We start from the raw sequence: 14,151 nt of genomic DNA on the forward strand, positions 1-14,151 counted from the left end.
AATTGTGCCATAATACATCATTAGTACGGGGGCAGGGGAAAGTCAGAACAAGTTTGCATCTGACTTTAGTCTAGAAATAACTCACTAAACTAATGCTATGAGCATGCTCTGTACTGCATTGAAAATGGGGTAGGAGTAAAAGTAAAAGATATAACAAGCTGTGGTGGGATTTTTTGTTTTGGTCCTTTTCTCATAGCTTAGTATTTTTCTCCCCAATTTAATAGCTTGAATTTCTAAAGTAAAGATGTTTGCACTTATTTTTATTTTAAAGTGACTTTTTTTTGTTGCGCTCTGTCTTTTTTTTTTAAAGTTGCAATAGCTTTGAGCATGTCTTCAAAAATGGTTCATTACAGAGAAGTACTAAAAACATTGCACACTTATGTTTGTTTTCATAAAATATTTCACTGTGGGGGAGTTACCTTCTCTGTAGAGAATAGTACTGCTCTAAATTTTAAACACTGGATTTGTCTTCTACTACAAACAAAAACTGTGAAGTTAATGTAAAAAAAATCATCAATATTTTTAATTGTTTTTAATCTTGTTGCAGTTCAGATTAAATATGTATATTTAAAGACACTAATTTTTGTGGGAGAGTTTTATAGTATACAGTATGTAGAAAAGCTATTGGAATGGAATATATTTTATAAAAATGTTCTATCACTGTTTTATAGTGAACTATTTTTTTTTCTTCAGTGTTAGTACTGTACTGTTTAGTCTAGATACGACAATCGCGTAAAGAGTGACTTAAGGAAAAACTATTGTTAGCGCTTAGTATTTTTGTGTGGCGTTTTGTTTGCAACTGTATTGGTATGTGCTGTAAAATGTGACAATCGTGATTAGGATTGTTGTCTTTATAAATTTACACAAAATAAAATGTGCTAGAGTTGTACATCGAGCCCTTTCGCTCTTTAACTGAACTTTTAAAAATCTATACCTGATCATGGTTTCACTGTTTCTTTGAATGACAAACTACTTTTTCAGGGCCACTTGGATTGTTAGACACTTGAGGGAATTGCTATATTCTTGTCTGACAGGGACATAGACCCAATGTTCAATCCATTACCCAGTCACTGAGGAAAATTAAATATTCACACCCTGTTCTTCTGTTTTGATATCCTAATCATACTGAACTTAATTCAAAGCCTACTGATATCCATGTGAATCTTTCCATTGACTTGAATGAGATTTTTGGATCTGGCCCACTTTTCAGCAACTCTGCAGTATATGCTCTGTGTCTAGAGCTGTGTTTGCTTCTATTGGAGACATGGGTACCTATCCTGCAAATGCTTAAGGATTTAAGTAACTCTGCTCATACGGTCCAATTGACTTTATTCAGGTGGGAGTAGTCTCACTGAAGTCAATTGGACTACTTACGTTGATATGTATAAATATTCACAGGATTGGGGCCTTAAGGTCTGAGCCTATTCCCACTGAAGTAAATGTAAACGCTCCTTTCAGTGGGAGTTGGAATTGGGCCCTTTAAAAAAGATTGGACATGCTGGCTGTCTCTGAAGAGACTAAATAAGCTGTGTTTTACTATATTCTGAAGGACCCAACCAGGGACAGAAAGTTTGAAAGAACTGGTATTGCAGAGCTGCAAGTAAGGAAATCATAATATTTCAGGGAGGCAGGGAGCATGTTTTGCCCTTTCTTTTGCTGTAATATCTTTATTGCGAAGTCTCTCATATTGTATTCAAGCACATTTCCTGCCTTGCAGCGCTTCAGTACCTCCTGTCTCGCTCTGTAGGGAGGATAGAATGCTGTTGGAGAGAACTATCATTCCTATGGCACCCGGCTGTGATGTGATGAAGTGTTGGCAAGTTTTGTATAATTTTATTGGATGTGTAGCCACCGCTAGAGGTGAGTGTCTGTTGGTGGGATTCTTACAGCTGTCTGTCTGGCACCAGTAACCATTGTTTTCTTCCGTCCCTAGCCTTCTGAATACACTTGCAGATACAGACGTTTGTTTTCTAGATGCAAACTGAACATATCCTATTTTATTGCTCTGCTGTACAAAAATACCTTCCTTTGAGGGATGGTAGACGTAGAAGTGTGTTTATAGGTTCAGCTGCAAGTTTAATAAAGTAGATGATCTGCAAATACGCGTCAAACAAATATTTCCAAACTGAAGAAAGCAGCACTTTTTAAAATTTGGCTTGGGCATACTATGCCCATTTTATTTATGCCGATTAAAAATGTTAAGGTATCCTAGCACTCCAGATCTTGGTGCCTATTGCTTGATAACTTATTAAATTTTAAGATGCAGCAGATGTCATGCTTTTCCACTATCAGAAAACTCAACAGATTCTAAACCAAATAGAAGGGAGGGAGAGGGACATGCATCAGAGTGGCTGCCGGGTTTTGATATCTTTTGAAAGATGGACTTGCTGCTTAGCTATCAATTCAGTCCTGGAAGGTGCTACGTTTCTTTGAGGTGCCAACTGCCTTCCACTTGGTAGCTCGTAGGCAGTCCTTAAGCCTTACAGGGTAGGCCCATATATTACGTCAAACAAAGCTACACGGAAAAGCAAAACACCTTGGTACCAGACACATAATGTTGTATGTCCAGCTGTGAAGTTCACACCACCACATGTCACAGTGCAGGCCAGAGACCACTGCAACCACAAAGAAATGGCTTTGTGCTCTTTTGACCGATGTGGCACAGGAGAGGATATAGCAGCCCAAATATAGCTACCAGCATTTTGCCAATCGGTTGTTTGGAAGCAAAGTGCTATAGGGAGTTTTAATCATGTGGGTTCTCCATTAGCGTTTTGGATTCTAGATTGCGAGAGGTGGCATCTATGGTTGGCCAAGCTTTTAGTCAAAACAATACATAATTTTTTTTATTACAGACTAAGCATCCAGGCCTCATGATGTGACGAAGTACTGTCCTTTTGACATTGGAAGCGCACCTGAGCAACATCGTGCAACTTGTATGAGAGTAAACCAAATTCCGGCCTAAAGTACCAAAATCTGACTGATTCAATCATTCTCAACATTGACCTTGATAGGTCAAAAGTCAGTAAATACTGATCTGAGGCAGGAGTTGTCTGCTGGGTAATTGAACTTTTCTACTGAATGTGTAGGAATGGCTATCTCAGTAATGCCATTCTGCTTACTGGTCATGGGGCTTAGATACTGCTGTCTTGGAAAGAAGTGGCAACTGCAGTCCAAATAGTCTTGTGGGTATTTTTTGTTCTGCTCTAAGTATTCTTGAACATAATATGAAACAGCAGCTGTTATCTAAGGGAAGCTGTGGCAGGTGTGACCCAGAGGAAGTAGTGTATGTAGGACAAAGCTGGTATCAAGTAAAATGGAGTCAACAGTGCAGTTGGCCTATGAAAACGTTTTGTGCTTGAAGTATAAGGATTGGTAACAGCACCCTTGCTAGCCAGCTTAAAGAACAATTCGTCTTGAATCGCTTCTTATTTATTCTGGGAAGGGCCTGGCTGCAAGTGCAGAAGATTAAGCAAGTTGGTGCAGAGCTGCATCTTTCATAATGATGGAGAGACTCTGGTTTCTTACTCATTTTTATTAATGTAGAACGGGAGTGGTGAAACACTGCCGAAGAATGCAAAACACTGTACATACTGGTAACCTACGTGTCTGAGGCTGTAAAGTTCTGATTGGCTTCTGACTAGCGCCTTTCATCCAAATGAAAAATATTTGCTAACCCTGTTTAATAGGAAGAGAGAACAAACAATTTGCTTATTGTTACCTTTTCCTGTTTGTTGTTCTCTTTAGTACAGCTGCACACTTCTGTGCACAGCTGGCTCTTGTGCCCTTTCAGAGTGATTTGTCACAGAAAATAAAAATACTTGCCAACCTGGCTTTAACAAAAAAATCCATTAATATCCTTTGGCCTTTATATGCATCAAAGTGACAGTCCTACACTACCCCAGTAAGAGAAGTCTGGCACAAACGGGCAGAAAAGTCTGTGCTGCTGCAGGCAGCCAGCCAAAACGTTTTGTGCAGGCCAGCAGTGACGACAGTTTCCATAGGCAGAGGGTCTGCTCTGACAAACCAGCATCCAGTCACCCACTTGAATTAACACCCAGGCCTCTTCCTCTTGTCCCTTCCCACCCACTTGGACAGCTACCTCTTTCTGATTGATTTTTGTTTTTAATAGTCTCTCTTGTGTGCCAAGTTGTATTTAAACTGTCTGAGACAGTGTCCTTGGAACTTGCATTTTTAGCTACTTCCCTGTTAACCCATCCATTTATATTCAACGGCCTCTGGCTAGTCCTGTTTATTTTGTGTTCTTTCTAACTGGCTGAGCGTTCTTTGTGGGGCACAGCCTGTGTTTTGCATAGCATCAACCACACTGTTGGCAGCTACCAAACGTCCTAGGAATTGCTGGACTGGATCAGACCCACAGTCCCATCCAGTCCAGTGTCTTTGACAGTGGCCAGCATCTGATGCGTCATAGTGTGGTGCAAGAATCTTATAGCAGGTAGATGTGGAATTATCTGACCTTCACACTAGTGCTCATACTGATCTTTAGTAGTTAGAGGCTGGCTTAAGACCTGAAACCCAAGGTCACTTCCGTAACTGTTGTTAATAATTATGGTAACTGGATAGTCTTGATGTCGTGTAAATATCCACTCCCTTTATCGACCTTACTAATATCTTGGCCTCAATCCCTTCCTGTGCTCATGAGTTCCGCAAGTTAATTACACATCATGTGAAAAATTATTCCTTTTAAAAGCTCCTATACACAGTCTCCCCTGTCTGGTTCTTTGATAAAATGCCTGTGACCGAGTGCTTTTGCCTTTCACAGCGTGCTCTAAAATGCTCAATATACTGCGTGGAGACAAAAACTTGGCCCTTTCTTGGGTTTAGCTTTATTAATAAAGTTTAGCTGAAGCCTTATCCCCAAGCTGCTCCTACTTCAGGACTGCTCAGCCCACATCCTAGATCCTCTCCAGCCACTTCCTCTCCCTTCCATGTAGGTGGCGTTATGAGCCATCTGCTTAATGCTTTCCCAGCAGGTTCAGTAACTGTTCAGAAGGTGGCGTGTTCCAGGTAAACCCTGTATATCTGTTACATTTACAGTGTTCACTAATGTGATCTGAGAATCTAACGTTCCACCACGTGACTTCCCTGGCTGCTGGCATGTGACATAATTACCGCAAGGGGTGTGACTGACTTGATTGAAAATATTCAGTTGCTGTGTCCCTCTTCTGAGTTTAAAAGCAAACCAAGCCAAATCCATAGGGGATTGATAATGGACATACATCCTTTCACTGCCAGGCTAATGATTACAAATTATCTAGCTTGGTCCAAATATATAAGTAGTCGTGGCCTCTACAGTATAAGAAATGAATCTCCAGGCCATGTTCTAGTGGACTGGTGTCCCTGTCATAGAAAAGTCCTCATCATTGGCATCTTTATAGCTTTACTAGAAAGGCCAAGAAATGAACTAGGCAACCCCAGCCTCTGATATTTGTATGTCTCTGCAACTCAAGGTTGGAGTGAAAAACGATTGGAAGGACAGTCCGCCCATGCCATTGTGTGAATAAATAGAAGACCTCAGTTTTCTCTCCATCCAATTGTCTCTCAAAAGTACTAAACTAGGAGCGAAGAGGCGCATGTGTAAACAAATTGTTTTCCAAGACACAGAAAACCGGACCATTTGGATATAACCCATCTCTACCCCAAAAATCCTTTTTACACATTTGAACTTCTAAAATTTTGTTTCAGATCATTACGGAAAGAGAAAAGGATCACAGAGTTATGGTGAATGCTAGAATATTCTTGCAAGAGAAAACACTATGTAAAATTGCTGAGTTAGATGGCTTGAACTATGGTCAATTTCCTCGTTACAGATAATCCAGAGTGAGACGCCAGTTTGATTGCTCCAGGAAAAAGAGGATGATGATTAGGTAAATAATGTTCCCCCTTCCCCCGGTAATGGATATACAGGCCTAGGAGTGATTTATCAACTAACGGATGGATGATACTCCTGAATTAGTGCTTAGGTTTGACTGCTGGTGTGTACTGTCTGTGTAAAAGGTAACTATGAGGCAAGGTATTTTAAAGACCTTTTAAAGCTTGGAGCCTCTGGTGAATTTTTCACAGTATACATAACTTGAACAAGCTGTTCAGAAATCCGTCATCTTTTATTTACTCATGTATCAGAAGCTGTTTTAAATAGAAGGGATCAGCAACAGGACATTGAGTTTTCTTTAAATTAGAGGTAAACTCTTTTCTCTCTCTCTCTAAAAAGAGGAAATCCCTATATACAGGGATCCAACATTGCTTTCTACTGTCTAATCATTTTCTTGAATCATTTCCCTAAATCCACTCTCAATCTTGCTTTACTGGATTCATTTTATAATCAAACCTTTTCAGGATGCAGTTTAAAATTTATATGCATACCATAACTGTCTGGTTCCTCTGATTTGGATAAGCAAGGAACTTCTATTGTCAGCGTGACAATTAGGCTATAAAAGTGGATTTATATCAATTTATATAGTCACGTTGAGGGGTAATGGATGAAACTAACAGGTAGAAATATTGGGTCCAGTTCTATTCGCAATGTTCCAGGGAGAAGGAGCCACTCTACGGGGGGGGGGGGGGGGAAACAAACCCAATTTAAAACCATACAAATGTGTTTATTATAGAATCATGTTTAATGTAGGGCTGGATGAACCCCAGCAGGTATTTGTCCAACCTGTTCTTTAAAACCTCTAATGAGTGGGTTGTGGAACATCCCTTGGAAGCCTATGCCAGAACTTAACTCCCCTTATAGTTACAAAGATTTTTTCCCCCTAATCTCTAATTTAAATCTTCCTTGCTGCAGACTAAGGCCCTTAGGACTTGTCCTGCTGCCAGTAGACATGGAGAACAATTAATTAATTACCATCCTCTTTATAACAGCCCTTAACAATATTTGCAGATGGTTATCTGGTCCCCTCCTCAGTCTTCTTTTTTCTCAGGACTAAACTTGCCCAGGATTTTTAATCTTTCCTTGTTGGTCAGGTTTTCTAAACCTTTTACCCTTTTTGTTGCTCTCCTCTAAACTCTCTGCAGTTTGTGCACACATTTCCTAGTGTGTGGCGCCCAGACCTGGCCACAGCACTACAGCTGAGCCCTCACCACTGCAGAGTAGAGCAGGACAACTACCTCCCATGTTTTCCATACAACACTCCTGTTAATACCCTCCTGTGCAGGGCTTAAATGCAGCCAGAGCTGTCTGGAGCAGAGCTCTGGTAAACATTTTCAACCCCCGTGGAGTTTTTATATATATAGTGTGTGTGTGTGGTTGGGGGAGGGGGGTAATGGGTGACTGGGAAATACTCTGAGAATTTAAGCCCTGCTCCTGTGCCAGTTCTTGGGACACCTGGGACTGAGAGTCACCTCATTACCCGCTGCCTCTAGAGAGAGAGGGAGTCTTTCTTGTGGTAGGTGGGTGTCAGCTCTCCAGGGCCGGCTCCAGGCACCAGCTTCTCAAGCAGGTGCTTGGGGCAGCCGCTCGAGAGAGGGGCAGCATGTCCAGCTGTTCGGCCGCATTTCGGCGGACGGTCCCTCACTCTGCCTCGGAGTGAAGGACCTCCCGCTGCAGATGCGACCGCGGCTTTTTTTTTTTTTTTTTTTTTTTGGCTGCTTGGGGCGGCCAAAACCCTGGAGCCGGCCCTGCAGCTCCCTGACCCGCCAGCTTTTCAGCCACTCAAGTGCTTGCAGCCCCAACTCTGACTTACAGAATAACAATAGGTGCCTCCCACTCCCCGTGTCCCTTTGGATCATTCCCCCGTGAACTCCAGCCCCTCCCACTGGTTATTCACAAAAATTCCACGTCCTTGGCACCCAACTGTGCGGTATATCCCAGTTTTACCTTAACCCACCACTCCTGTAAACCACATAGCACTTATAATAAAACAAAGAAGGCTTAAATAATCGAGAATAAAGATTTAACTAGAAATGAGAGTGGTGGAAACAACTGGTTACAAAGCAAAACAAAACTACAAAATTCAAACCTGGGTCTACGCTTATCAATAGTTACCTTTCCTACCTAATAAAATAAATTTCCCCCACCCTCCCCAAAGTTCATTCTGTTGCAGAGTTGTCCAGTTTCTCAAGAACCGAGGTCCAAACATTTGTGAAAGCAGCGTTTTCCTCAGTGAATAGGTATATAGTGTTTCTCCCTCCGCCGACCGCCGTGTTCTACTGAGAGTAGCTTTTTGTTTTTATGTACAGGTAGGGCCAACCCCTGTCTTCTTGTAAAGTTGCTTAATTATCTTTAAGTGATTTTTTTGATGGCCTCTGGTTTCCTAGTCAAAGTCTTAGTATTGTATAAGGCTAAACAAATTGAGCTTTGCACTACATCACCAGCCAAATAGAGAAGAGGTGATAACTCCCCCGTGCCTGAATGGGCAGTCAACGAAACACGTTATCTCCTGGTGACTAACTTCTACTCCAAGTCCATGAAGCAGACTTTCAACATAAATACATCACTCCTTAAATATTACCTGTACGTACATCTTGCAATGATTATGAATCTTGACAAGTTATGAACTTTCTGTACATACCTTACACTTTAGTCTTTATGGATAAATATCCTGTAAGTGGTGTATGGTGTAGTGAGTTTGTCAGGACTGTGTTGAGAGCTTTTTGCAAAGACCCAGGGACCTTTTGCCAAGGGGTCCATGTCACAACACCCCAGAATGATGATAGCCTTTTCTCCCAACTGTTATCCCATTGTTGACTTGTATTCAATTTGTGATCCGTTATAAGTACTAGATCCTTTTCAGCAGTGTTACTGCCTAGCTATCTATTCCCCATTTTGTAATTGTGCGTTTGATTTTTCCTTCCTAAGTGTAGTACTTTGCATTTATCTTTATTGAACTTCATCTTTTTGATTTCAGTCCAATTTGTCAAGGCCATTTTGGATTCTAATCCTGTCTGTCAAAATGATTGCAATCCCTGCCATCTTGGTGTCATCTGCAGATTTTATAAGCATAATCTCCACTCCATCATCCAAGTCATTAATGAAAATATTGAATACTACTAGACCAACATGGGACCCTATTAGATATGTCCTTCGAGTTTGACAGTGAGCCATTTACTATTCTTTGAGTACGGTCTTTCAAACAGTTGTGCACCCACCTTACAGTAATTTCAAGGAGACCACATTTCCCTAGTTTGCTTATGAAAATGTCATTTGGGACTATGTCAAAAGCATTACTAAAATCAAGATATCACCTCTGTTGCTTCTCCCCCATCCACTAGATCAGTAACCCTGTCAAAGAAGGAAATTAGGTTCGTTTGACATGATTTGTTCTTGACAAATCCATTTTGGCTATTACTTATCACCCTATTATCCTTTGGATGCTTACAAACTGATTTCTTAATAATTTGTTCCAGGATATTTCCAAGTATTGAAGTTAGGCTGACTGGTCTCTAGTTTCCTGGATTCTTAACATCATGTTGTTGTGCTTTTTAATATTGTCTTTTTGAGACACTACCGGCATTCCTGAACTTCCTCCCCCCCCCCCCCCCCCCAGGGACTGTGACCAGTTCTCTGCATTTGTTAAAGTCTGCTTTTTTGAAGTCCGTTATCTCGATTCTGCTGCTCTCACTCCTTCCTTTCCCTAAAATCATGAAATCTACCGTTTCATGATCACTTTCACCCAATTGCATTCAACCTAAAGATTGGCAGCCAACCTAATGCCGAATACCCACCTGTTCTGTTTTTGAACATACCTTAGTTAATCCTTTAGCGATGAATTAATTTCCCCTGCATAAAGGCTAAGGGAGTCTTTATGCGGATGACATGCAAAGGAAACTGGAGGAAAAATAAATCCAATCCCAGGCTAGCACATGGCTACAACGCTACTTGAACTGAACTGACGCTAACAAAGGTGTTAAGGCCACTGAATCAATGAGGTGGTGCCAATCAATACCAAGACCTATCCTGACTGTTGCCCTCTGTGTCAGTTGATGGAGTACTTGTGCAGATGCCTCTTCAGTGTGTAGCACAAGAATAGCTTCTTGAGATGAAGTGTGGCCCAAATGATTAGAGTGATAACCAGAAACCCAAGTTCAATACCCTGAGACTTCCTGTTTGATGGGGTGGGAGGGAATCACTTCTTATCCCCGCTTTACAGAGGCTAATAGTGGCCTTCCTCACATTGTGAGGAAAATACATTAGATTGTGAGTCTTTGAAATGCTATGGTGTGGGGGAAAGGGGAAGCCTATGGAAGTACTTTAGGTAGATAAAATGCCACTTCTCCAGTGGCTTTAGCCAACTGAACTTCAGAAGTGCAGAGAAACTCATGCAAGACTGCTGTGCCAGGGTGAATTTCACTCATGATTATTAATAAAATTAGAAACAATTATCTCTGAGAATTAGGTTAAAAAGTCACATGAGATTTTGAAACCACAAAAAACACCTGTTCCTTGCTTCTTGGCTTGTAAAACTAGATTTGACAAGATCAGACAACACTTTGCTCTGCAATGTTTGCAAACGTCAAAATACGCCGAAACTTATTCCAGTTCTGCCCCGTGTTCAGTATCAGCACAATGATTTCCTGGTGGCATTTTTTCTGTGCCTTCCATGGCATATTTGCAGTTTCTTACAAAATTTCATTATTTACCTTCAAATAAAAGGGTATGACTTTTTTTTTTTAAAGTCGCACTGATTTAAGAGTAAAGAAAGTTGAATGATCTATTTTTAAAAATTCTTTTATCATGAAGGATCTCCAAAATGTGCTGTATTCCATATGTATGACTATTAGATCTTTAATGATTCACATCAACGCTATGAAACAAGAAGTGAAGACTCCTATATCCAAATGAAAACAATAGGAAAAAGGTGGATGTGCAAAACGTAATTACCAAACTGGAATTTGGCCAGGACACTGGGGCTATCTTATGAAAAAGTCAGGAGATCTTTAATTTTCACAGCATCAGGATCTCTTCTTTGCCATCTCAACTTGGGACTTTAACAGCACAATGCTCCTGACACTTAGTAAATCACCAACATCACTTCCTGTGGCACTTGAGTTTTCCTTGGAATATTTTAATCCAAGCACTGACGTGGCACAGACTTGTTTAGCTTTTGCAACAATCTCACATTCTGATGTGGTTGTGAAAGCAAGGTGGATACCTTAAGTGAAATTCTGATTCTAAGATGGATTTCAGCTTTGGTTAAAGAACTGGAAGAGCTCTCTCATTTTTATTTATTTATTTATTTTATTAATGTGTTGAGCTACCCAACTATTGCATTTGCAGTGTTTTATGTTTAAATCCTAAGAGCTGTGCCATCCCCTTTAGTAACGCTTTACCTGAATATTTACTTGAGTGGTACAAAATTGTTCAAGAAGAATCGTACATTTTGATTTTTGTGTCTGCTTCACCAGAACTCAAGTGAAAGGTTCCATCCTACAGTCCTTACCAAGGTGAAACTCCCACTGGAATTACTGAGAGTTTTGCCTGAGTAAGGACCATAGAATTAGGGCCTTAATGTCTGCAAACTTTTAAATGAAAATGGGTACCATTGAACAATAATATCCAATGCATGAAGAGGTGGCGAAAGGCCAAGTATCCATGAGAATAGCTGTCACAATGGAGCAGTGAAGCATTTCATATTTGTAACTTTGATTTCCATTTAAAAGACATATAGAGTGTGTTCACTGAGAAAGGGGTGAACTAATTTGACTGCAAAGTCAATGTTGTAGCTGGTGACTAATTAATAAAACCTCTACCTCAAAAGAGGTAAGTAGTTATCCCTAAATCGTGACAATATACAGTCTGGTTCTTAATACCACAAAGTACACTCCCTCATTTTTCTATTGATATTCTTAACTCTTTCTCCTAGCTGGCCCCTTTATTATGCCTTTTATTGAGAGCAGAATTTACACTGCAGAATGTAGGCATAATAGAGGAAGAGTTTGCCCAAATTATCCAGAGTCTGATGTAGTTCATTTCTTTATATAGAAATTTCTGTCAATGTGCTCACACAATTAGAAGCAGATTTGACTTCTAAACTTTTTCTTTATAAGTGGCAGTGTTCATTGCTTTCTAATCCCCTCCTTGTCAATACATCCTATCCCCAAAACATCAAGTATAATTCCTAAATTCATGCCCACTAAAGTGATCTTAATGAATACATCGTAGATGTGATACAGCAGAATAATTCCAACTTCCAAGCTACTGTTCATGGATTCTGTGTACCCTGATCAAGCTGAGCATGTAATAGGAGGAATCCTTTGAGAAAGGGAAACACAGTACAGTACTCAGTTTTAAGTGAAAGGCTCGGAAAATAACACACGTGGTACTGACCATACTGCTTCTGCTAATCATTGTACCACATATGCTATGTATTCCTTTCATACAGCCTTTATGCAGAACCTAAATATATGTGATCCAAAAATGAAATGAGCCTCCTCTTTAAGTTATGATTAGAGCTGGTCAGAGAACACTTTCCCAAGATATTTTTCTCCTGTTATTCATCAATTTCATTTTGATGGAAATTTTGATGGCTTTAGCTCGGACCCTGGTTAGTAAAGCTGTTTCATCGATAGCTGCTCAAGAGGAAGTATGTCATGGTTAAGGGACTGGGGCTTTGGAGATGGTCTCAGTACTTGGCTCTGCCACAAATTTTCTGGGTGACCTTGGGCAAGTCACTTATTCTCTCAGTTCCCCATCTGTAAAATGGGGATAATACTTCCTTTGTCTGTCTTTGAGTCCCCATTAGAGCAGGGAATGTCTCCTTACTATGTGTATATACAGTGCCTAGCACAATGGTGCCCTGTTCTGGGTCAGGGCCTGTAGCCGCTACTCTAATACAAATAACATTGAAATGACTGTCTTCCTTATAGCATGCGTGACAGGGCATATCAGCCCTGCACTGATGCAGCAGGGTTAATCCTTCTCTCTGGGCCGAAGAGGCCATGCCTTCTCGGCTCTGCTGGGCATGCTCCACCTGGAGACCTGATAAAAATGCAGAAGGGCAGCTCAGTCTAGACTGACTGCCTGTGAGGAAGGAGGTGCACTGCTGACTCCTAGGGGAGGACCGCCTGCACTCCAGGATGCAGAGCCCAGCTAGCCAGAGACAAACCTCAACATGCTGGCTCAGGATGCCACAGAGAAGGGAGAGACTGTGAAGATCCAGAGATGGCAAGCTGCAGAGAATCGGGTAGGAAGTGACCCAGGGAAACTTTGCGAAGCGGTTGTAGAACCGTAGATAGGCTTGGCGTGTTTTGATAGGCAACCCCGCCACTGACCGGGCCCTGGGTTGGGACTCGGTCGAAGGGGCAGGCCCGGGTCCCCCTATCCTGGCCACCGCCCACCGTCACTATTTACTCTGGCTGCTAGGTTACACTGCCCTGATAGTAAGGGCCGGGCTATTGACTCGGGCCACTAGGCCATACTGCCTGATAGCAAGGGCTGGGCTACTAACTTAGGCCACAGGGCCATGCAGGCCCGAGACTGGGGGCAGCCCTACAGACTCAAGTGCGGGGCTGTAATGCACCTCTCCCCTACCCCCAAAGGGTGATGGGGTGCATCAGCCCTGTGACAGCATGTTAAAGTGAAATATCATACAAATGTTTTTATGGTGTACCATAAGTACAGCCATATTGGGTCATACCTGAGGCCCATCTAGCTCAATATCCTGGTTGCCTCCCTGACTCTCTTGGCTAATAGTCATTGACGGACCTATCCTCTATGAACTTATCTTCTTTTTTGAACCCTGTTTTAGTTTTGGCCTTCACATCCCCTGGCATTGAGTTCCACAGGTTGACTGTGTTGTGTGAAGAAGTATTTCTTTGTTTGTTTTAAACCTGCTGCCTATTAATTTCCTTGGGTGCCCCAGTTCTTGTGTTATGTGAAGGGGTAAATAACACTTCCTTATTCACTTTCTCCTCACCATTCATGATGTTGTTATAGACCTGCATCATATCCCCCCTTTGGTGATCTCTCTTCTAAGATGAACAGTCCCAGTCTTTTTAATCTCTCTCCCAATATGGAAGCTGTTCTATATACGTAATTATTTTTGTTGCGCTTCTCCGCACCTTTTCCATTTCTAATATGCCTTTTTGGAGCTGGAACGACCAGAACGGCACTCAGTATTCAAGTTATGCGCGTAATATGGATTTATATGGGGGCATTGTGATATTTTATCTTATTTTCTCTCTTTCCTAATG

This window comes from Malaclemys terrapin, chromosome 4, assembly GCF_027887155.1.
Source record: "Malaclemys terrapin pileata isolate rMalTer1 chromosome 4, rMalTer1.hap1, whole genome shotgun sequence".
Taxonomy (NCBI): Eukaryota; Metazoa; Chordata; order Testudines; family Emydidae; genus Malaclemys; species Malaclemys terrapin.